Source organism: Suricata suricatta, chromosome 8 (assembly GCF_006229205.1).
Source record: "Suricata suricatta isolate VVHF042 chromosome 8, meerkat_22Aug2017_6uvM2_HiC, whole genome shotgun sequence".
Classification (NCBI taxonomy): Eukaryota; Metazoa; Chordata; class Mammalia; order Carnivora; family Herpestidae; genus Suricata; species Suricata suricatta.
This window is the reverse complement of record NC_043707.1, coordinates 63839472-63862120: the sequence shown is the minus strand read 5'-3', so window position 1 is coordinate 63862120 and position 22649 is coordinate 63839472. Positions and strand designations below refer to the sequence as shown.

Here is a 22649-nt window from a genome sequence, read left to right as displayed (position 1 = left end):
CCTGCACTTCAGACATCAGTCACCAAGCCCCAGGCTGTTGAATCTGTGCTTCTGACTGACAGGCTATAGCCTGGAAGTTACCACGACCTCCTCCTACATTCTTTTAATTTGCTAGAGCAGCTCGCAGAACTCAGGGAAGCATTTATGTTTACCAGTTTGTTAACGGATATGATAATGGATATGAATAAACAGCCAGTTGAAGAGATTCACAGGTGAAGTATGGCATGCCACTCTTTCCAGTCTCCAAGTGTTCACCAATAAAGAAGTTCTCTGAACCCCAACACCCTTTTAGGTGTTTATGGGGACTTCATTACATGGTCATGACTGAGTCATTGGCCATTTGCTGATTCAACTTTCAGCCCCTCTTTCCTCCTCTGAGATGGGGATTTGGGGAGGAACTTGAAAGTTCCAACCCTGTGATTAGAGGTCCTCCTAGCAACCAGGACCCAAAAGTCACCTTCATTAATGTAACAAAAGACTCATTCATTCCCTATCACAGGAAATTCCAAGGGTTTTAGGAGCTTTGAGCCGGAAACCTTGGACTAAGACCAAATACATAGGAGAAATATATTTGGTCATTTGAATGACCAAATAATATATTTTTCTTAAATCACATAATTGTAGCTTTCAATAGCCTTTCACTAAATTCTTTTTCTATTTCAATCAGCCAGAGTAGATTAAAAATTTTTTAAGTTTATTTTGAGAGAGAAAGAGAGGCAGAGGGAGAGGAGACAGAAGATCCCAAGCAGGCTCTGCACCATCAGCACAGAGCCTGATGTGGGGCTTCAACCCCCGAACTGTGAAATCATGACCTGAGACCTGAAACCAACAGTCAGATGCTTAACCAACTGAGCCACTCAGGTGCCCCGGCCAGAGTGTATTTTTGTGATTTGTTAATAAGAATCTGGACTGGTATGAAAAGAACCATGACTCTGAGAGTAGCAAATGCAGAGTCCGACGAGGAATGGATCATGTCAGGACAGAAATGGGATTTGCGCAGGCAGGGCCAGGGGCACGGGAGCGCAGGAAGCAGACACCGTGGGACGTGGGTGAGGGCGCTGCCGCGGGAAGGGCCAGGAGAGCAAGTACTCCTGTATGGGAAGGGTGGGGGAAAGGACTCAGCCTGAGACGTGGAGGCCAAGCGCAGTGAAGGAACAGCTCAGAAAACTGGAGGGAGAAGCATCTGTGAATAATCAAGAGAGTGAGGAAGAAAATGCAGCCGGAGAGCAGGTGGTCTGTAACACATAGAGGTTAGTCAGGGGACCAGGAAGCTCGCGTGAAGCCTGAGGAAAGGCGGTGCTGAGTGTCCGTGATCGGCGGAGGTGGACGGCAGGAAGGAAGGGGACGGGTAGCAGATGGGCTGACGTATTCCTTGGCTCACAATGTGGTACACTGCATTTCTTCTTTTTTATGTGTATTTGATCATCTGAGTATTAACAGTTAAATGGAAATAATGTGAAAATAATGTGAAATAACCAAATAAATCCTAAACACTAGAATCACTAGCTATTTATGAACCTTGAGGTCTCTTACGATTCGGTTGCTGACACACAGAATTTTCAGGATTGTCACCATGGTGTATAGCATTCTGAGGTCTATATTCCAATTCTATCACTCCTTCCGTTCCAGGTTATGCAATGGCATTAGCTGCTTCACTGCACGAATGTGCTACAGTCTCCCTGGACAGTGCCTGACTTCTCTTGACGCCAAGTACAGCTTTCATCTTCTTTTAAAAAGGTAAGTAAATTCAATAACTTGTTTTTTATCTTGGCTAATGTGCTCATGTTGTAAGGATACTGATTTTATTGCTAGCTCTTCAAATTATCGGTTACTTATATTTTGTTTGGTGACAACTCAAAAAAACTGTTCCTGATGTAAATTAGGCTCCTGGACCAAATTCCAATGTGTGTGCGCGCGCGCGCGTGTGTGTGTAGGCTTCTCCGCACCAACAGTGATCCAGACACCAGCTGGGTATCTTACAATTTGACTCAATTCTGACACTACCTACACAAACAGAATCAGATTCCACAGGTAAAGGGCTCAGTCCCGTCAGTTCACTCTCCACTTCAGACACCAGTCACACGCCATGATGATCCCTGTGCTTCTGGCTGACAGGCTATACGCTGGAGGCTCTAGCTCCCAACCTGAACTCAGGATACCGCAGGTCCACATTGTTACCGGTACTTCTGACTGAATGGCTGTAGAACAGAGGTTCCCACAATCCCTTCCTTGGGTTTAATTAATTTGCTAGAATAGCTCACAGAACCCAGGAAAATCCAATTACTCCCTAGATTACTGATTTATTACAAAGGATGTTAAAGGATATGAATCAACACCCAGAGAGGAAATACACAGGGCAAGGTGTGAGGAAAGGGCACGTGGAGCTTCTGTGCCCGCTTGGAACTTGCCATTCTCCCCAAGTTGCCATGTGTTCACGAACCCAGAAGCTCTCCGAACCCTGTCTTCTTGGGCTTTTATGGAGGCTTCATTACACAGCCATGATTAACTAAATCACTGGCCACTGGTGACTGAATGAACCCCCAGGCTCTCTCCCCTCTCTGAGGGTTGGGACTGAAACCCTCTAATCACATGGCTGGCTACACAGGCAGCCAGCTGCCATGTTAGGGGCTCTCCAAATGAAACCTTACTGTTCTTATCACTTAGGAAATTCAAAGGGCTTTAGAGGAGCTTTGAGTCAGGAACTGTGGATTAAGACCAAATATAATGAGAAATATATTTTGGTCACCTGAATGACCATATGTATACTTTTCTTCTAAATCACAATACCACACATTGCCATAAAAAAACAACAGTCAATTTTTGACCCGTAGGATCTTCCCCAGTTGATTAAGTTCCCTATATTGACATGCCAAACTCATTACTCCAGTTCAGCCGGAATATTCTTGTTCATGTTGCATTCACACAATTCATCAAGAGGCTGGACACAGCCTTATGGGCCAGGGATTTGCAATCACACAGACGTGGGTTGGCCGTTCCACAGAAGTGTGACCAGGGACAAGCTGCTTATCCATTCCATGGCTCAGTTTCCTCATTTCTGGATTACTTCACTCAGGAAATATTTACTGAGCAAAGATACTGTGCCAGGTACTATTCTGGGTATTAGGAATGTATTGGTGAACAAAAATCCCTGCCTTCACAAAGTGCACATTCCAGTGGGTGGACAGAAAATAACAGGTGCATGTGTGAACATATAACATAAAGCAGGATACAGATACAGGAGATATGGAGGCCAAGTAAGATCTGGGAGGACGGGACTTGTAAGCAATGTGATGAAGTGGCATGGTCTTCCGAGTAAGAGAGACATCAGTTAGAGCAAGAGGCAGGAAAGAAAAGGGAGATTTTGTGGACTGACTATAAGTTACCGAGGGCTAATGAAAGGGTTTGTGGGGTTAGGGAGGGGCAGGAGCTTGAGACAGATCAGTTTAACAGAGCTGGTAGGTCCAGGTGAAACTACCTTAGGGGTTTGACTTCCTGTGCTAAATACTGAAAACAAAGACACACAGGGCCAGACGACACTGGTCTGATGGTGTGGTGGGGAGGCAAATAATATGCTTTAGTGCATTCTCCTTCTTGGGAGTTTGTAGTGGGTAGGGAGGGAATGTTAGGGATGAGGAAGAGTCATTTAACCAGAAACAAACAGAACATGAGGAAAACAGCATCTACTTAATAGTGTTACTGTGGAGATTAAATAAGATAATCCATGTAAAGCATTTAACGTAGTGCTTGTCCATTTTAAAAATTCAATAAATGGCAGTTATTATTATGATCCATCCAAAAGTCAAGGAGTGTAATTATGGCATTTGTCAAAGTCTTAAGAGTGCTCACAAGGCTCTTCCCTCACTCTGTCACAGGTATAGCACTGACCAGGCGTGATTTATCCCACCCATCAGAGGATTCCGTAGAAGAGTAACCCAACCATCCATTTTGATCTTTACCTTCCAGTCATGTTTTTTGCCCTGCCTGTTCCCCTCCAAGTGATGTCTGTGTAAGAAAATGATAGAAGGACCCTGATTACCAGCAGCAGTATTTTCTGGATTTCCACAGATGGTAGACACCTGAAGAATTCCTGAGCGTCCCTGCTTTGGGCCTATGGCGCCCCAGTAGAGTGCCTCTCAGCCTGTGGCCAAATGGCCGTGAAAGCTGATGTCTGCAGCACAGTCAGCGAGCCTGATAACATGATTGATAAGCCTCATCGTGTTCATTTCAATACAATGTGTTACCCTTGCGTGGGAAACTAGATTCCTAGCCTTCTGGTGACCTTCCTGATTTGTTGGGTTTGGGCTCAGCAACCGCTGTTGCTGGCAGGTGGCAGGTGAACAGGAAGGAGAGACATGCAGACATCAGGTTCCAGTGTCTCCCCCACAACTGAGGGACGCTCAACTGTAGTTTCAGTGCCTGTTAGCAGGATCGCACAGACCAGGGTTCCTGAAGCTGGGCGCTCTGTACCTGGTGACGGCCAATCCTCCCGCTCTGAGTGCAGAGTAGGCGAAGGAACTCGGAGCTTTTAAGGGGGACACGCTGGGCTTCCTGGCCCTGATCTTCCATCATGAAAAAGTAAATACATATGTAAAATAAAAACTCAAATTTTTTTTTTGTCTGGTTAAGCCATGCTTGCTCTGCATTATCATTATTAAAGATCATTGTCAGGCTAATCAAACATTGTTCTCCTAACCCTTCCTGGAAGCAGCTGAGGAAACTGAATTTTTTCATTTTCCTGTTCTCAGGACCAAATGGTCAAGGTGACGTTCATTTCCTGCCTTCTTGGTGTTTGTTTTCACTGTATTTTCAATGGCCTGAAATGATTTCACAGAGATCTTTGAATCGTAGTAATTCAGTAGTTTTTCCTTTGTTTTCCTCGCACCCTATACTCCATTGCGCTCCCAGAAGCAGATTGCTAGAGCTAGATGCGGGCTCTGGGAGTCATTTAGCTCAATACTCTCCTTGTAGCCTGAGAAAGAAGGGCAAGACCTTGACCTTCAGAGGCACCAACTATTGCCAGGCACAGGACCTTTGAGACATTTTGCATAATTACCTCACTTAAGCCTACAATCGCCCTCTGGAGTGGATGCTGTTATCCTCATGTTTTGGACAAGAAAACTAAAGCACAGAGAAATTAAATGAGCTATGTAAGATCATACCACTGAGATTCCAACCTAGCTTCTAGAAGACAAGTCTCTCCTATCTCGCTCTGCCCTGCACCTGTTACCCAGATCTGGCATCACCCACAGCAGGCTTACAGGCAAGTGGGGCTCCAGGGCAGACAGGACTTGGGGAGTTTAATTGAAGGTGAAATTCTGGCAACTGTTACTGATATTTTATAGCTTTAATAGAGAAATTAGTGGCAGACCAGAACATGCCACTGGACTAGAATGGATTAGGAAAGCTTTCCAGCAGAGTAAATAGAAAAAATGGTTAATGTTTTCATAAGAAAAGGGAGAACCTTTTCTAAACAGAAAGAACTGGCCTGATCAGAGCAGTTACATAATTCCTGACTTCTGTCAAGGCCCTTTCTTAACTAGATCAGTGATAGTTTCTTCATGATCTTTTTTTTTTTAACATGTGGCTATGTATAAAATTTCTATCTTGCTGAACTGAAAGCCATTCAGCAGTTTTCCTTAGGTGATTTAGGCACAGATTATTTTTGCGCCACAGGCATATCTTGTTGCATTGCACTTTGCTTTATGATGCTCCGCAGATACAGTGGTTTTTGTTTTTGCTTTTGTTTTTAACCACCTGAAGGTCTACAGCAGCCCTGCATTGAGCAAGTCTATCAGTGCTGTTTGCCCAGCAGCATTTCTCACTTCAGGTCTCTGGGTCACGTGTTGGTAATTCTTGCACTATTTCAAACCTTTTCATTATTATTATGTTTGTTACGGCAATCCGTGATCAGTGATCTTGGAACTCTTCTGAGGTGCCACGAACTGCTCCCATGTAAACCAGCAAACGTAAATGATAAATGGGTGTGTGCTGACTTCTCCACTGACCAGCCATCCCCCTTGTCTCTCTCCCTCTCCTCGGCCTCCCTGTTCCCTGGGACACAATGTATTGAAATTAGGCCAATTAATAACCCTACCAGAGCCTCCAAGTGTTCAAGGGAAAGGAAGAGGCACACGTCTCTCACTTTAAATCAAAAGCTACAAATGACTTAAACTTAGTGAGGGAGGCCTGTTGAAAGCCGAGATAGGCCAAAAGTTGCCAGTTAGCCAAGTTGTAAATGCAAAGGAAAAGTTCTTGAAGGAAATTAAAAGTGCTACTCCAGTGAACACACCAATGATAAGAAAACAAAACAGTCCTATTGCTGATATGGAGAAAGTTTGAATGGTCTGAATAGAAGATCAAAGCTGCCACAACATTCCCTTAATGCAAGGCCTAATCCAGAGCCAGGCCCTGACTCCCTGCAATCCTAAGAAGGTTGAAGGCTACACAAATGGGTCTTTCCTAAAACAGGAACACTGGTAGGAACTGAGAGAAACACTTAATTCTAGCAGGAGCTATTTCATGGGGTTTAAGTGAAGCAGCCATTTCAGTAACATCAACGTGTGAGGCAATGCAGCAGGTGCTGACATGGAAGCTGCAGCAAGGCACCCAGAAGATGTAGCTAAGTCAAGGCATGAAGGGGGCACCACTAAACGAGATTTTCAATGTAGACAAAGCATACTTCTGGAAGAAGATGCCGTCTAGGACTTTCATTGCTACAGAGAAGTCAAATACCTGGCTTCAAAGGACAGGCTGATGCTCTTTAGGAGCTGATGAGCTGAAGTAAATGCTCGCTTATCATTCCTTTTTTAAATATATTTTGAGAGAGAGAAAGAAAGAAAGGTAACACACAGGTAGGGAAGAGGCAGAGAGAGAGGGGGAGAGAGAGAATCCCAAGCAGACTCAGTGCTGTCAGCACAGAGCCCAATGTGGCGCTCAAACTCATGAACCATGAGATCATGACCTGGGCTGAAATCAAGAGTCAGATGCTTAACCGACTGAGCCACCCAGGTGCCCTGCTCACTTACCATTCCGAAAGCCCTAGGCTCCTTAAGGACTATGCTAAACCTGCTCTGCCTGCGCTCTAGAAGTGTAACAACAAAGTGTGATGACAGCACATCTGTTTACGGCATAATTTACTGAATATTTTAAGCCCACTGTTGAGAATTCCTGCTCAGAAAAAGGATTCTTTTCAAAATATTACTACTCACTGACAGTGCACCCAGTCACCCAAAAGCTCTGATGAAGATGCAGAACATCAATGAAGATTGATGTTGTTTTCATGCCTCACACAACATTCATTCTGCAGCCCATGGATCAAGGAATAAGTTCAACTTTCAAGTCTTCTTATTTAAGAAATGCATTTTGCAAGGCTATAGCTGTTAGAGACAGGGGTTCCTCTGATGGATCTGGGCAAAGTCCATTAAAAACCTCTGGAAAGGATTCACCATTCTAGATGACATTAAAAGCATTCATGATTCATGGGAAGAGGTCAAAATGTCAACATGAGCAGGAATGAAAAAAGGTGATTCCCACCCCATGGATGACTTGGAGGGGCTCGGGACTTCAGCGGAGGAAGTAACAGCAGGTGTGGTGGAAACAGCAGGAGAACCAGAATGGGAAGTGGAGCCTGAACATGTGACTGAATGGCTGCAATCTCATGATAAAACTTTCATGGGTGAGGAATTGCTTCTTATGAATGAGCAAAGACAGTGGTTTCTTGGGATGGAATCTACTTCTGGTGAAGATGCTGTGAAGATTGTTGAAATGACAGAAAAGGATTGAGAATATGACATCAACTTACATGATAAATCAGTGTCAGGGTTTGAGAGGATTGATTCCAATTGTGAAAGAAGTTCTACTGTGGGTAAAATGCTTGTAAACACTCTCACATGCTACAGAGAAATCATTCATGAAAAGAGATTTGATCAATGTGTCAAACTTCCCTGTTGTCTTATTTTAAGAAATTGCCACCACTGCTCTCACCCTGATCAGTCAACAACCATCAACATCAAGGCAAAACCCTCCACCGGCAAAAAGATTACAACTCACTAAAAGCTCTGATGATGTAGCATCTTTAAGCAATAGAGTGTATTTATTTATTTTTTAAATGTTTATTTATGAAAGAGAGAGAGAGAGAAAGAGAAGACAGAGGCTCACAAGCAGGTTCTGCACTACCAGCAGAGAGCCAATGTTGGGCTCGAACTCATAAACCATGAGATCATGACCTGAGCTGAAGTTGGATGCTTAACCCACTGAGCCACCCATGCACCCTGGCAATAAAGTATATTTAAGTTAATGCATTTGCACTGTTTTTTACATATAATCCTATTGCACACTTAGCAGACTATGTAGTATAGTATAAACATAACTTTTATATATACTGGGAAGCCAACAAAATTCATTTGACTTGCTTTATTGTGGTATTTGCTTTAAGGCTGTGGCCTGGAACTGAACCCACAATATCTTTAACCTATGCATAAAATATGTTTATGAATTTTTATAGGGGATTATCTGATTCCTTAATTCTAAGGTAAAAGGATACATAAAAGCACTTGTTTCTGATATTCTGGTTGTGTGTATGTGTGTGTGTGTGTGTGTAAGAGAGAAACAGACAACAAAACAGGCAAAATGATAGTTTTCAACAAACTGAAATGCATTCAGTAGTTGTGCTCTGTTGTGGTTACACACGGTACTCTGCAGCCAAGCTTGGACTCCACACCTCTCTCTCATCCTGCAAGACCACCTTGAGGTCAGAAGCACAGCTCAACTCACCTGGAGGAGATCTTAGTGAGCCTGAAGTTCCTACTAGCAGAAGAACCGCCAGAACTCTGTTGGCTAGACCCTTTGAAATCAAGTAGCCTACGGTAGGGAGGAGACCTATCATAACGGACATAATGGTGAACAGCATTCTGAGAGTAATGACAGAAGACAGGGAAGGCACCTGAGGACAGAAAGGAGCATTAATGAACAGGGAGTAGCAGGTGGCAAGGCAGCAGCTCTTCTGTCACTCAAAGTCACCTTAGCTGCCAAGGTGCCCCATCTCACGCGGCTACAGGAGCATCTCTGCAGATGCGGGCAATGGTTTGCTGCGTGCTTTTTGGCATCACAACCTGGGTGGTTGAGGAGGAGAGGGCTGGACAAGCAAGGCCTCGGTAGTGGAGCTATGCCAGAGTCGTCCCAAGGGTGGGGGCAACAGGTTTTAATCTAGCAGATAATCTGAGAAACACCCTGCCTGACCCAATGCCAAATTTTGTTCGAGACTCAACTACCATGGAAAGAATACCAAACCTATGAAATTCAAATATGGAGCCCCTGTTTTTTGAAACAATAGTTTCTGTCTAATTGGGAACAAGATGGCATCTCTGAGCAATGGACAGTCCAGGGGAAGGGCCTGGCTCTAGGCGAGAGCATGGACTCTGGAGCCAGACTGCTTGGGAGTGAATCTGGCTCTGCCACTTCCTACTTGTGTGAACTGGTACGAGTTATTTCACCTCTCTGTGCCTCAGTTTCATCATCTATAAAAGGGGGATTCGGGTAGTGCTTTTGACATAAGGAGTAAGTGGAGTAAGGTCTGCAAAGCACTTAAAACTCAGCGAGTCCCTTATGCATATTTGCTATTATTTTTCTCAGTCTCTCTGCTGAGGGTTGCCTCACAACAAATACCAAAAGATGGGTCTTGGAGCTGAAGGGGGAAAAGAATCCTTGTGTCATCGGTATGGCTGATGTTCTTTCAAGATCAACAGTGGCTCTTTTGATTTAATTCCAGTCTTCCCTCCGCCCCCCAACCCTGTGGAGGGCACTGCTGGGCCACAGTCCAGGCATCTTCTGTTGGGGCAGCAGGTTCTCAGGTCCTCTCTGAAGAGCCTTTTAAGGGAAAAGGACGTGGTCTGGCAGAAGAATAAACCCCTATTTTGTGTAGTTCAGCTAACAGGGCAAATATAATGTTCACCAAATTATTTACTGGTAAAGCTTCCCAGGGCAAGACTGAAAGTGAAATTCTGTTAGAAATCCACTCTAGAGTATGAAATGGAATTATCTCCACCAGGATTAAATCACACTTCCTGAGTCTGACAGCGCGTTTCCAGGGAGAGTGAGCGCTGTGCAGCCTTGAAAGCCACTTCTTCATTGTTGTCCCTGACTCCTACCCCCACTGACTGTCCAGCCCATTCAGCCTCCCCCAGCAGCTCACTGCGGCTTGAGCCTTTGAAACAAAGAGCTGGGGTACGTTTGGTTGGTGGAAATGTTGGCAAGGGGAATCCTAGAGAAGAACTGGAGCAAGGCACTCACACATATGATGGACGCTAAGTTTAAATTTGATGTGAATTATAATCAAGTATGTTAAAACCCATGTTCTAGTTCTAATAGCTACCACTAGCCCACCACTCTGGGCTTCTCAACCTGTATACCTTTATTAGGAAATTTCTTCACGAATTCAATAGTTCTGGCCTGAGCAGAATGGGAAGCACAGCATGATTACAGTATGGATGCTGCAGCGTCAGACTATTTAGGTTTGAATCCTATCTCTGCCATTGAGTAGCCATCAAACTTTGGTCAGGTCAATTTCTTTCCTTATGACTCAGTTTTCTTAGCCACAGAATGGGGCTAAAAAAAAAATGGCAGGTAACTAACATATAGGGTTGTTGTAAGGATTACACGAGTTAACATGTATAAGGAATTGTAATGATGCCTGGCATTTTTCTTGACACAGGGGCTTGGGAAGATGAGTGAACCACCAGGGAGCCTACAATCCATAAACATGGTACTGCATTCAGCTCCTTTCATGTACTTTACACAAAATGGGTGCATCCACACAAAAGTCTTAAGGGGGTGGAGTGTGTGGGTGGCTGTTGGTAAATTCTTACTCTTGGTTTTGGCTCAGGTCATGATTTCATGGTTTGTGGGATCAAGACCTGCATTGGGCTCTGTGCTGACGGTAGGAGCCTGCTTGGGATTCTGTCTCTACCTGCCCCCTCCCCCCGCCCTGCTGCCACTTGCTCACATGCATACACATGACATATTTCTCTCTCTGTCAAAATAATTAATTAAACATTAAAAAAAAAGTCTCAGGGGGAGTTGGCAGAAACTGCTGATTCACTGTTGGGTCTCTAGTAGTGCCGGGCAGTTGAACATCATAAAACACCTCAAAAACAGAAACAAAAAACAATGGCTTTGTACACTGCCTTTACAAATAAGAATAAAAACTATCCATTCCAATATTATTTGTCTTTAAAAACCATGAAATGAACAGAAAAGTTTTAGTCTTTAAACAGAGGAATATATTTTCATTGCCGTATATAATCACTTCTAAAATTTAGAAGCATATGTTTACCACTAATATACCAATAATGCTCTGCTAATGAGGGGCCCAGAGCACTACGTTCAATCAATAAAAACCTTTAGACAATATATAAAAGGGTGAGAGGAAAATATCATGGACTGTTCTAAAGCCATAAAATTATTCTCCTCTCCTTTCCCTTCCCCTTTGCAAGAGTCTTCACTGATCTTTTTTTTATTCACAGTTCTTAGATCTTTTTTTTTTTTTTAAAGCCTAAGGGTTCTGGTAGTACCCTATAAAAACAGACTACAAGGAGAGAGCCTGTCGCAGGGACTTAATTCTTTCTAACCCAGGCAATTTAAGGCAAAAGAAGAATCCAACTAAAAAAAAAAAACCAAAGAATTAAAGATAGAGTTCACAATACAAATCATGTCTAGCTAAGTATCCAATAAAGTACTTTTGCTAGATCAGTTTTTGAAGAAACAAAACAAAACTGGGTAGACATAATTATGCACGAGTGAGGAGAGTTTATAACATCCTCACATTCTCGAAAGCATGTGGTCCCCGAATGTCCCTAACACAGTGACTTAATTCTTTCTCTGCCTTCCTTTTTCCTCTTTTGCTCTCTCTGCAGTCAGTGGAAGGCAAATCCACTGAGGAGGGAGTTCCTTCTCCAGCTCTCTCTCGGGGTTGGGGGGAGTGGTCTGGCCCTTCTTATTGGCCAACTTCATCTTTCTTTTGGCTCCCACTGTCTTCCCAGGCTGGCGTCCACATTTTAACCCTCTAATCCTGCTGGGGAAGGGCCTCTGGCCACCCCACCATTTGAAATCCTATTATTTTAATTTACAGTTTTTTCATCTGATACATTTCTCTTTCCCCCTTCTCACCCAAACCCTGCCAATTCTATTCCTAAACCCTCTTCAACGTGGCCTTGCCCTTGATCTCCACTACCTGAGGTGAGCCTCCCGCCTGATTCACTCGCAGCCTCCTACCAGTTTTCCCAGGCTCGCCTCCTGTTCCTCCTCTTCCACTCCTGTCTCCAAAGTGCTGCTACATGACTTTTTCCTACAATACAAACCTGATCGTATTGCCATTTGCTGTCAACGGATTCCTGCTGCCCCCAACATAAAGTCCAAACACCTTAAAAGATCTTTCCTAAAACTCTTTACCTTCATCACTGTGGTTTCAAGGCTCACCTCAATTATTTTCTACAGTAATAGAGAAACACATGAGTATCACAAGTTAATATAACAATAAATGTGAGGAATCAAGACATACAGTTCACAAATAATAATACCTGTTTGTAACCATGTATTGTACTTTAGTGACCCTTCAGGTACAACCAGTTTTGTAGTTCTAAAGTAGACTTAATTGTTCTAAATGCTTTCTTTGTCCAAATTAATGAGTTTTTCTAAAACACATAAGCCAGGATTAGGAAAGATTTGGCCAGTGTGCTTCCTGGAAATCAATGCTTTAGGACCAGTATTCCCACCTACTATTTTTTTTTAAACAGGGATGAGGAAGGGAGAAATAACAAATCAGGGCTCACAAAGAGAACAGGGAGAGGGCAACAAAGACGTATCAGGCCCCGGAATGACCACGTCTACTTCAGGCTGGTCTTGCCCAAAGCATGGCAGTTTACAGGGACTCACATTCTTTGGAAGTAGTATCTCGGCCCATTCAAGTCCCCACAGCCGCAGTAAGAGATAGGTATGATTAGCCGTGTTTTACAGGTGAAAAACCAGAGCAGTAATATTAATTTTGCTTGCTATGGTAATCACTGATTAGGTGGAATGCTTACAATTAAGAGGGAGAACTCGCGCCTCCCATCTCCCTGGAGGAAGAGTGGAGCGCCTTCTTCTCAGGCTTCTCACTCGCCCCTTCCCTGGGGAGGAGGACTGCCAGGCTTGCCTGGGCAGTGAGCTCAGAGAACAGACTAGGGACGTCGGCCCTGCCAGGCCCACGGGCTTTCTCACTCTCTTCCAGCTAGTCTGTCTTCCACACCTACCCTCTACCCTGGCTTGGGTGCGGGGTAGAGGAGAGAGGCAGGCCCGCAGTTTATTTCAGGGGAGACTTAGTAAACCCAGGGTGGCTGCATATCAAAGCCACACCCTCTAATCTGGCTTTCATCACTTGATCGAGCTAGTATTTTCCTTTCTAGGTCTTATTTCTCAATTGGTTATGAACATAAAAGAGGAAGACAGAGGGCTATTAACTGGCTCCCTAAAGGCTAAACACAAGGCACAAAATAGGTGCTCAATAAATATTTGTTAAATGACTAGATGCATTTGTCCAAGGCCACAAAGCTAATAAGCAACAGAATAGGAACTTCAATTTATGTCTGACAGAAAAGCCCATGGTTTCTTTAAATTCCACTTTAGTGCTTCTTGTAGAATGATCTGTTTCCAGGTTCCTATTCATGCTTCAGCATGGCTGCCAAAAAACTGAAGACACTGGCATCCACCGCTGTAAAAACACGTGTTTGCCTAAGAATTTAGCTGATAATCTATTCATCTACAAGAGTGGTTAGGGATGAGTTTAGCATGTCTGCCTGTTCTCAGCTATATCATAAGCCACCACTGAGGGAGCCCTGAAGGTACGTGAAGGAGATGGATGTCAAAGATACGGAGAAGTCGAGAAGGTGGCACAGCAGTGTGTGGAAGAGACAGGGAGGGGAGAGACAGGCAGCTGAGCAAGAAGCAGCAGGCGCACAAATGGGGCAGGGCAAGGATCTGGGGGTTTCGGGAAATGGGGAGGAGGCTGGTGAACGAAGAAGGATCATGAAAGTCCCAGCAGAATAAAAGGCTACAGACACGGGAGATAAAACTATGTCCAAACAAAGAACATAAAGGGGAGACAGATAAAAGAACAGGAGTAAATCATTGGCTATGAAAATAGCCACAAACTGATTTTCCATTTCATGTCAAGATGATGAAAAGTGAGAGCTGATCTGTGCGCCAGCAGCCTTCAGGAACTAAGAAATAAAACACCCAGGTTGAAAACAGTTTGGGGAGCCAGAAGATGACAAGATTCCTCCTGCAGGCAAAAGTGAAATTAAAGTAATGACAGCATCCACTACCCTTTCCCCCTACCTTACCGTCCCCCTCCAGTCACAAAAGAGTGGGGAGCTGTCTGGCTGGCAACCATGTATGAGCTCAGCAGGGACCCTGTTCAGGCTGAGCTAATATGGTTGTTTTTTAAGAGTATCTGGTAGAATTCAGGATTGTGTGTTCACAAACACCATATAAAAACAGGGTCGTCTTTGCCTTCTAAGCAGTTTTTTTCACTCTGTTTAAAGGCCGGGCTGTGTCTTTTTTTCCCCTAGCTAGAGTGGCACACAAAGAATTCTCTGACACACTGCACCCACTGCAGATGAAAGCGCTTAAGTGTGAGTGAAAGCAACAATGTTTAGAGTGACATTTACTAGCTGCAAACAGTGAAATCAGAGAGCTTCAGTTCTCGAAGATTAAATGTCAGGCTTTAAACATTTAGCAGAGTATTAGCTATGGAAGTTTTTAAAATTTAGGATTTAGCTTTAGACTGTAAGCAGGACTTGAGACACATAAAAGAAAGGCTTCTTAAAGCAAGGAAACAATTGAGCAATAAGCTAATACGACTATGTACTTTTAACTGAGGGGGAGACAGCCGTCAGACAGTTACTGAGTTCAGCTCCCCAAACCCGTGGTGCTGGCTGTTCTTTACTGTTCCAGATTAGTACGAGGAAACTGACAGTCCCTGCACTTCACGTTTCAGAAGACATAAGTCAAAGGTCTAAAACCCGGGAGTTTGTAGGCATAGTTTTTCCACAGCAGACATGGGCTTTACAAGCCCAGCAGTTTTCACATTACTGTTTTAGAATGAATGCTTTTTAATGCACCTAAAAAAGTTAGGCAAATAGATCACTGAAAAAGATGTTTTTTCCAAGGTTAACTTTATTGATGACAAAATTGGCTATGACTGCCAAATAGAAATTCCATTTCTGTGACTAATAAAATCTCAAACTTGACAATAGTAGCAATTCTTTCTTCCCTTCATTCAAAATGGCTGATAAGCAATTTCTCTATGTTGCTTACTTGGGATGCTGGGCAGATACAAGGCCAATGATAATGGTTATCATTTCAAACTTTATTTTAAACACTTTATAACCATTACATTATCCCCATTTTACAGATAAGAAAACTGGGGCTTCAAGAGATTAACGACTTTGCCGAGGACCACAGGACTGCTAAATCATGTGGCATTCAAACTCCAGTCACTGTCTCCCAAGCCTGAGCGCTTAGCTTCCATCCTGGGAACTCTCGGTCTGGCATATGGACAAATAAAGTTTAATGCAAGAAAGCCACAACAAGGATATGAATAGAGGCACAGACTGAGTAATTCTGTCTCAGGTCTGGGAGCTGAGGAGGAGACACTGAAGGCAGGTCTTGACGCAGGAGGTCAAGTTTTTCTAAGTGAAACAGGTAGCGTTGTTCCAGGCACAGGAAGCTATGCTACCAAAGCACGGAGGGCCTGGCATGTGTGTGGAGAGGCCAGAGTTCACTGTGTCTTTAACAAGGCAATTACAACAGCCCGGGGGGAATACAGCAAAGGAGGCTGGAGTGGGGGAAATAGAGGCCATCAGAGTTAGGAAAGGCAGAAGTGAAATGATCTGGTGACTGGCTGGATGTGAGCAGGGAGGGACAGGTCCATAGTGGCCAGTGTTTTAGACTGCTGTAAAGGCTGACAACGAGGGAAGCAAGACAGGTTGGGAGCGGGGGAGGAGAAGAGGAAGATGACACTCTGGTTCAGTTTCAGAAAAGCTGAGTTACAGGCACTCGAGGGCTATCTGGGCATCCGCTCTACTGCACTCTCCGCTTTACAAACACTGAGCGCCTTTTGTACCAGGTACTAGGGAGGCCACAAGAGAACAAAACTGGGTCTTGTCCTCCCCGAGTTTATGCACCGTGGGGTCTGGTTCTTAATAGTGGCGACGCATCAAGCACTAATAGGATCATTTCTGGTGGTGACAGTGACCAGGAGTGCTGATACTGTTTGTGCTTAGTGGACAAGTACCACAGATACAGACATTCTGTGATATTTGGGACCGTTGACTACAACAAAGCACTATCCTGCGTCCCACTGGACGTCCATATAGGTGGCAATTATCTGAGCTCAGAACCTAACTCTCTTTCACACAGAAAGACAAAAACCAATTTTTTTTGGTAAGTTTCATATACACGTTGGATTTCCCCAACTAGAACTACCATGGGAATTGAGCAAAGACTATACTTTGTTTTCTCTGGACCTTTACCAAGAGCTAGCTGTTCACTATTTAAGAAAATTACATCAGGGCACCTGGGTGGCTCAGTCGCTTAAGCGTCCAGCTTTGGCTCAGGTCAGATCTCATGGTTCGTGGGTTCGAGCCCTGCGTCGGGCTCTGTACTGACAGCTAGCTCAGAGCCTGGAGCCTGTTTCGGATTCTGTGTCTCCCTCTCTCTCTGACCCTCCCCTGCTCCAGCTGTCTCTCTCTGTCTCTCAAAAATAAATAAAAAGCATTAAAAAAAAAAAAGAAAGAAAATGACATCAAGAATTGGGGGAGTTGAAAAAGTTCTAGAGATGGAGAGTGGTGATGGTTGCACAGTAACGTGCGTGCATGTAATCCCGCAGAATTGTCTACCTGCAAATGCTTAACGTGGCCCATTTTATGTTATATACATTTTAAAGGAAAAAAGCTGTAAATTAAAAAAAAAAAAAAAAAGATAATCACATGGCAGGCAGCAAACCCACTCAGGTTTTGAGCTACTGTATGACGGGCTGCCTCGGTCTGCGCTGTGGCCGTCCTGATCATGACAACTCCACAGTCTCATCGACCTCCTGGACTGCATCTCCTGGTGGGCTCATGCCTAGAGATACTATAAAACATATCATGTGATGACAAATCACTTGATTTTTATTTATCCTTATTGTTTTTATGTTATAGAATATGTGTACTTTAGGTTCTAGAATATGTGTTAAAGGATACATGATATCGAAAAGGCTGAGAATCCCTAGTGGGAGACAGACATACGTTAAGTGGGACTAAAATACAAGGCAAAGCATGGAAGCACCTCAGAGAGATACAAGTATAAAGAGAGAGCAAGGGAAAGAGAGGTTATTGGCCATGGGGGATCTGGAAAGATCCATGGAGAAAGGAAAATGTGAGCAGGCAGTGACTGATATCCTCTGTTAGAAGCACTCCAGAGATGTGGGGCTTGGGACCTGATGCCTCCAATGATGAGCATTCCTTTTGGCATGACTTTGATTCTGATCAAGTTCTTTTTGATGTTCTTCCTGTATCTCCCCTGCAATAGCCCTTGTTCTGAGAAGTTCAAGTAGGTAGAGAATGAAAAATCCCTAGCCCGTGTCGTATCTTTTCCAGAATCTAAAAACTGTGCTCTCTATAATACTCTCTGGTTAATCTCTTCTTCAAGCTAATCTCCCTACTTCCTCCAAATGTTTCTCATATAACATGGTTTCGTATTCCCTTACCATCTGGGTCATTTTCCTCTGAATATGTTCCAATTTGTCAGTGGTCCTTTAAAAGTGTGGTACCTAGCGTTAAATGTGATTTCCAGAGCTGAAACATGGAACTGTTCCCCCCAAAAGGGGGAAGCGTTATTGCTCCACACAGTGAGGTCAGGATGGAGAAGGGAGCAGGAGGGGATCGGTCTTAGTCATCACTGTACTGCCAATACTGAAAAAGTTTCCTCTTTGTTTAAGCAAGTTAAATCTGAATTTTTAAACCTGCACTACAATTCTGATTTCTGTGTCTTTCATTCATAGTTTTTGTTTTGAGGATTAGATGAAAATGTGGGTCTTGTTAAAAGACACTAACCATTATCTTTTTTAAAATGTTTATTTATTTTGAGAGGGAGGAAGAGAGTGAGCCAGTGTGCATGCCCAGGGGAGGGGCAGAGAGAGAAGGAGAGAGAGAATCCCAAGCAGGCTCTGTGCTGTCAGAGCTGAACCCAACACGGGGCTTGATCTCACAAACCATGAGATCATGAGCTGAGCCGACATCAAGTCACAGGCTTAACCAACTAAGCCACCCAGCTGCCTCAACACTAACAATTCTTTTTATTTGCTGATAGCATGTGCTTACTGCCATTGTATAGTAATTTCTTATCTGAAGACTCCTTCCTCTTAACAGAGTGGACCCTGCCTGCATCCCAAGTCAACCTAATCAAGACGGGCAGGCACACCACTTTTCTAGGGGCGTGGCTCATAAAATGGAGTTAGTATTTCTGCCTTAAGGATGGATCTGATGTGTGTGTGTGGGAAGTCCCTGTGTGGAAGCCTCAGCTTGAGTCCCACCATATAGATAATTTCATCTAGGCTCCTGATTGTTTCATCCCATTTTGGCCTGAGACAGAAACCCTGCAGTAACCTGACTGGCTCCTGACAACAGGCTGTCCCCTGGGGCTGAAACAGTTCCAGTCCATCTCCCCTTTCTAGATGCTACAGACACCTGAATCACCGTGACACCATCTATTCGTTTGAAACTTTGGAAGCCACAGTGAAACTCTACAAAGGCATCACTAGGGCATAAATACTAGCTCACTATCCACCATGAGGGCGATGGCCTCAAATGACTGACCAAGAAATAGGGGGCAGATTAGCCTCAGAAGTCTAAGCACTCTATGTCACTTCTACTGGCTGCCCAAGTTCCAACATGCTTTTGTAGCTGAGTGAGACCAGCTTGAAGATAAACCATGAGAGCAGGGATGTCCATCTGTCTGGTAGCTGATGTATCCCACCCCCTTAGAACAGTGCTTAGCACGTAACAGATGCTTAGATATGATAGACATCTATCTTTGTTTTGCCCAGCATTCCCTTCTTTGGAGAACTGCATTTTCCCTACTCCACATAAAGGCTGTTAGTTAACAGTACTGTATACAAGTGTTAATTTTGCTGTAGTAACTATACTATGGTTATATAAGGTGCTAACACTAGCAGAAGTTGAATAAACGATATATAAAAATTATCTACTATTTTTGCAACTTTTGTGTGAATTTAAATGATTCCAAAATAAAGCCTCTGGACTTTAGTGGGCACCTGAAATTGTTAAGCCAAATAATCAGAAATAGCAATAATAAATTTGAAGTTTTAAGTATCTTCCTTGAAAGAGCTTTCAACATTCATAAAGAGAAAAGACAGTAATTTAAAAAAATTTTCTTTCTTAACTTTTTAATTTATTTTTTGAGAGACAGAGAGAAACAGAGCATGAGCAGAGAAGGGGCAGAGAGAGGGACATAGAATTGGAAAGAGGCTCCAGGCTCTGAACTGTCAGCACAGAGCCCAATGTGGGGCTCAAACTCATGAACCATGAGATCATGACCTGAGCTGAAGTCAGACACTTAACTGACTGAGCCACCCAGGCACTCCAAAAACTAGTAATTTTATAGTTAGTGCCTCCAATAACCAATTTTTCTCTTGCCCCCTATTGCCATCTTGCCCTTAACATTTCTTCCTCCTAGATCCATCTACCCACCAAACCCTTTTAACTTGGACTTTATATAAGAAGGCTCTCCCAACATTTATATCTTCTTAACCAACCCTTTCAACTGTTGCCAAATCAATATTTATAGTACACATTGTTCTTTGAGCTTTGACTGTACAGCCACTGGTCTACTGGACATCCCCACTTCCAAAGGCAGCTGAAGTTCAGCATGTTTCTAAAGCTAATCCTTCATTTCACTCACTCACCCAAGTCAGAAATGTAGGACTCAGCTTAGACTTGTCCTCAATCATCCCCATCCCTACCTCTAGGAGCAGACAGACCATCCTATCATGGTCTATATTATAGCATAACATCCAATATCTTCCATTTGCTGAAGTATAAGTTGAAATCCAGCCATCTTTATCATTGATAGACACAGTGAACTTGTACCCCAAGAAAGCCAAAAGAGATTGTATAAATTCAGAAGATTTTCAGTGTTGAAAATGCATTTTTTTCCTTAAAAGAGAAAGTATTTGCTTTGACAGCACATATGCCAGAATTGGAATGATACAGAGATTAGTATGGCCCTTGTAAAAGGATGACGTGTGACATGCGAATTTATGAAGCACACTTTTTTTTTTTTAATGAGAGAGCGCAAGCACAAGTGGTAGAGAGAGAGAGAGACTCTAGCAGGCTCCATGCTCACATGGAGCACAGCCCAACCTGTGGGGCTCAATCCCATGACCCTGAGATCATGACCTGAGCTGAAATCAAGAGTTGCACATTTAACTAATTAAGACACACAAATGTCCCTGAAATATACCAGATTTTTAAGATTCCATACCAATTCTCTACAATCTCTGTCAGAGGATAGCAGCAGAAAGAATACTTCCTAATTATTTTAGGATACCAGAATTAACCTAATACCAAAGCTAGACAAAGACATTACAAGAAAAGAAAACTACAGACCAATATCTTTACAAAGATAGACGCAAAAATCTTCAATAAAAATATTAGCAAATCAAATACAACAATGTTTAAAAATAATTATACACCATAACTGAGTAGGATTAAATCCATGTAGGCAAGGTGGGTTCAACATTCGAAAATCAACTGATGTATCACATCAACAGGCTTTTAAAGAAGAAATATCACATGATAAAATAATGGATGGAGAAAAAGCATTTGACAAAATCCAATACCCATTTGTGATAAAAGCTCCCAGTAAAGTGGAAAGAGACGAAAACTTCCTCAATTTGATAAAGCATATTCATAGAAAACCTACAGCTAACATACCTTATGGTGAGAAGCTTTCCCACTAAGATCAGGAATAAAGCAGAGGTGTCCCCTTTCATCACTATTTCAACATCATACTAGGAGTCCTAGCCAATGTAATAAGATAAAAAAAAAAGAAGGAAGGAATGAAATTGTCTTTGTTTGCAAATCATATTATCATCTATGTAAAATATCTGAAAGAACTGACCAAAAAATTCCTAGAATAAGTGATCGGAGCAAGGTTATAGAATATAAGGTTAATACATAAAAGTTAGTCACTTTCCTACTAAACACTGACTTTTGAAGTTAAGAACATATTACCATTTACATTAGCATCCTAAACAATGAAATACTTAGGTAAAAAATCTAACAAAATGTCCATATCTGTCTATATGAAGAAAACTACAAAACTCAGATGAAAAAAATTAAAGAACCAAACAAATATAGAGATATTCTATGTTTGCATACATGAAAACTGAATATTGTCAAGATGTCAGTTCTTCTCAATTTGATCTACAGATTCAAAGTAATCTCAGTCAAAATCTCAGCAAGTTATCCTATAGATTTCAACAAACTGATTTTAAAGTTTAGCGAGGCAAAAGACAGAAACTAGCCAACTCAATACTACAGAAGGACAAAGTTGGAAGACCAACACTACTCAACTTCAAGACTGACTGTGAAACACTAATCAAGACAGTGTGGTATTGGTGAAAGATGGACACATAGATTAAAAGAATTGAACAGACAGCCAGAAATACAATTAATTGATATTTGACAAAAGAACAAAGGCAACCAATGGAGCAAAGACAATCTTTCCAAAAACTGGATATGCACGTGCAAAAAAAGAACCTCAACACAGATCCCACACCCTTTACAAAACTAACTCAAAATGTATTATAGACCTAAATGTAAAACACAAAACTATGCAATTCCTAGAAGATACCATAGGAGAAAATCTAGATGACCTTGTTTTCAGAGACAATACCAAAGGCATGATCCATGAGAGAAATAATTGATATGCTGGACTTGAATAAAATAAAAAATTTCTCTTCTTCAAAAGACATTGTCAAGAGAGTGAAAAGACAAGCCACAGACTGGGAGAAAATATTTACAAAAGATTATCTGGTAAAGGCCTGGTATCCAAAATACACACACACACACACACACACACACACACACACACACACACGTTTTAAAACAACAGTAAGAAAATGAGCAAACCAATTAAGAAATGGACCAAAGGGGCGTCTGGGTGGCTCAGTTGGTTGAGCATCCGGCTTTGGCTCAGGTCATGATCTCACAGTTCATGGGTTCGAGCCCCACATCAGGCTCTGTGCTAACCATTAGCTCAGAGCCTGGAGCCTGCTTCAGATTCTGTGTCTCCCTCTCTCTCTGACCCTCCCCTGCTTGCACTGTCTCTCTCTGTCTCTCAAAAATAAATAAAAGACATAAAAAATTAAAAAAAAAAGAAATGGACCAAAGATCTTAATAGATACTTCATCAAAGACGATAGACGACAAACAAGCATATGATAAGATGCTCAACATCATATGTCATTAGGGAAATGCAAACTAAAACAACAAAATACCCTATGAATGGGTACACGCCCATAGGAAGTATAAATAAGCAGAGCACAGGAAA

At 42.8% G+C, this 22649-nt stretch overlaps 1 protein-coding gene, 1 long non-coding RNA gene and 1 other non-coding gene across 3 annotated transcripts in view; 2 read left to right on the top strand and 1 right to left on the bottom strand.

Moving 5' to 3' along the window:
* The window catches only part of ALG14 (ALG14 UDP-N-acetylglucosaminyltransferase subunit), a 99453-nt gene that overhangs the window by 6885 nt on the left and 69919 nt on the right, over positions 1-22649 (bottom strand). The gene's annotated exons all lie outside the window — the stretch shown is intronic.
* On the top strand, positions 1636-15632 carry LOC115299073. Its single transcript, XR_003911977.1, has 3 exons — positions 1636-1737; positions 10709-10759; positions 15446-15632. It is a non-coding gene; the product is annotated as an uncharacterized LOC115299073 (long non-coding RNA).
* Positions 20267-20368, top strand: LOC115300544. Its single transcript, XR_003912713.1, has one exon. It is a non-coding gene; the product is annotated as a U6 spliceosomal RNA (small nuclear RNA).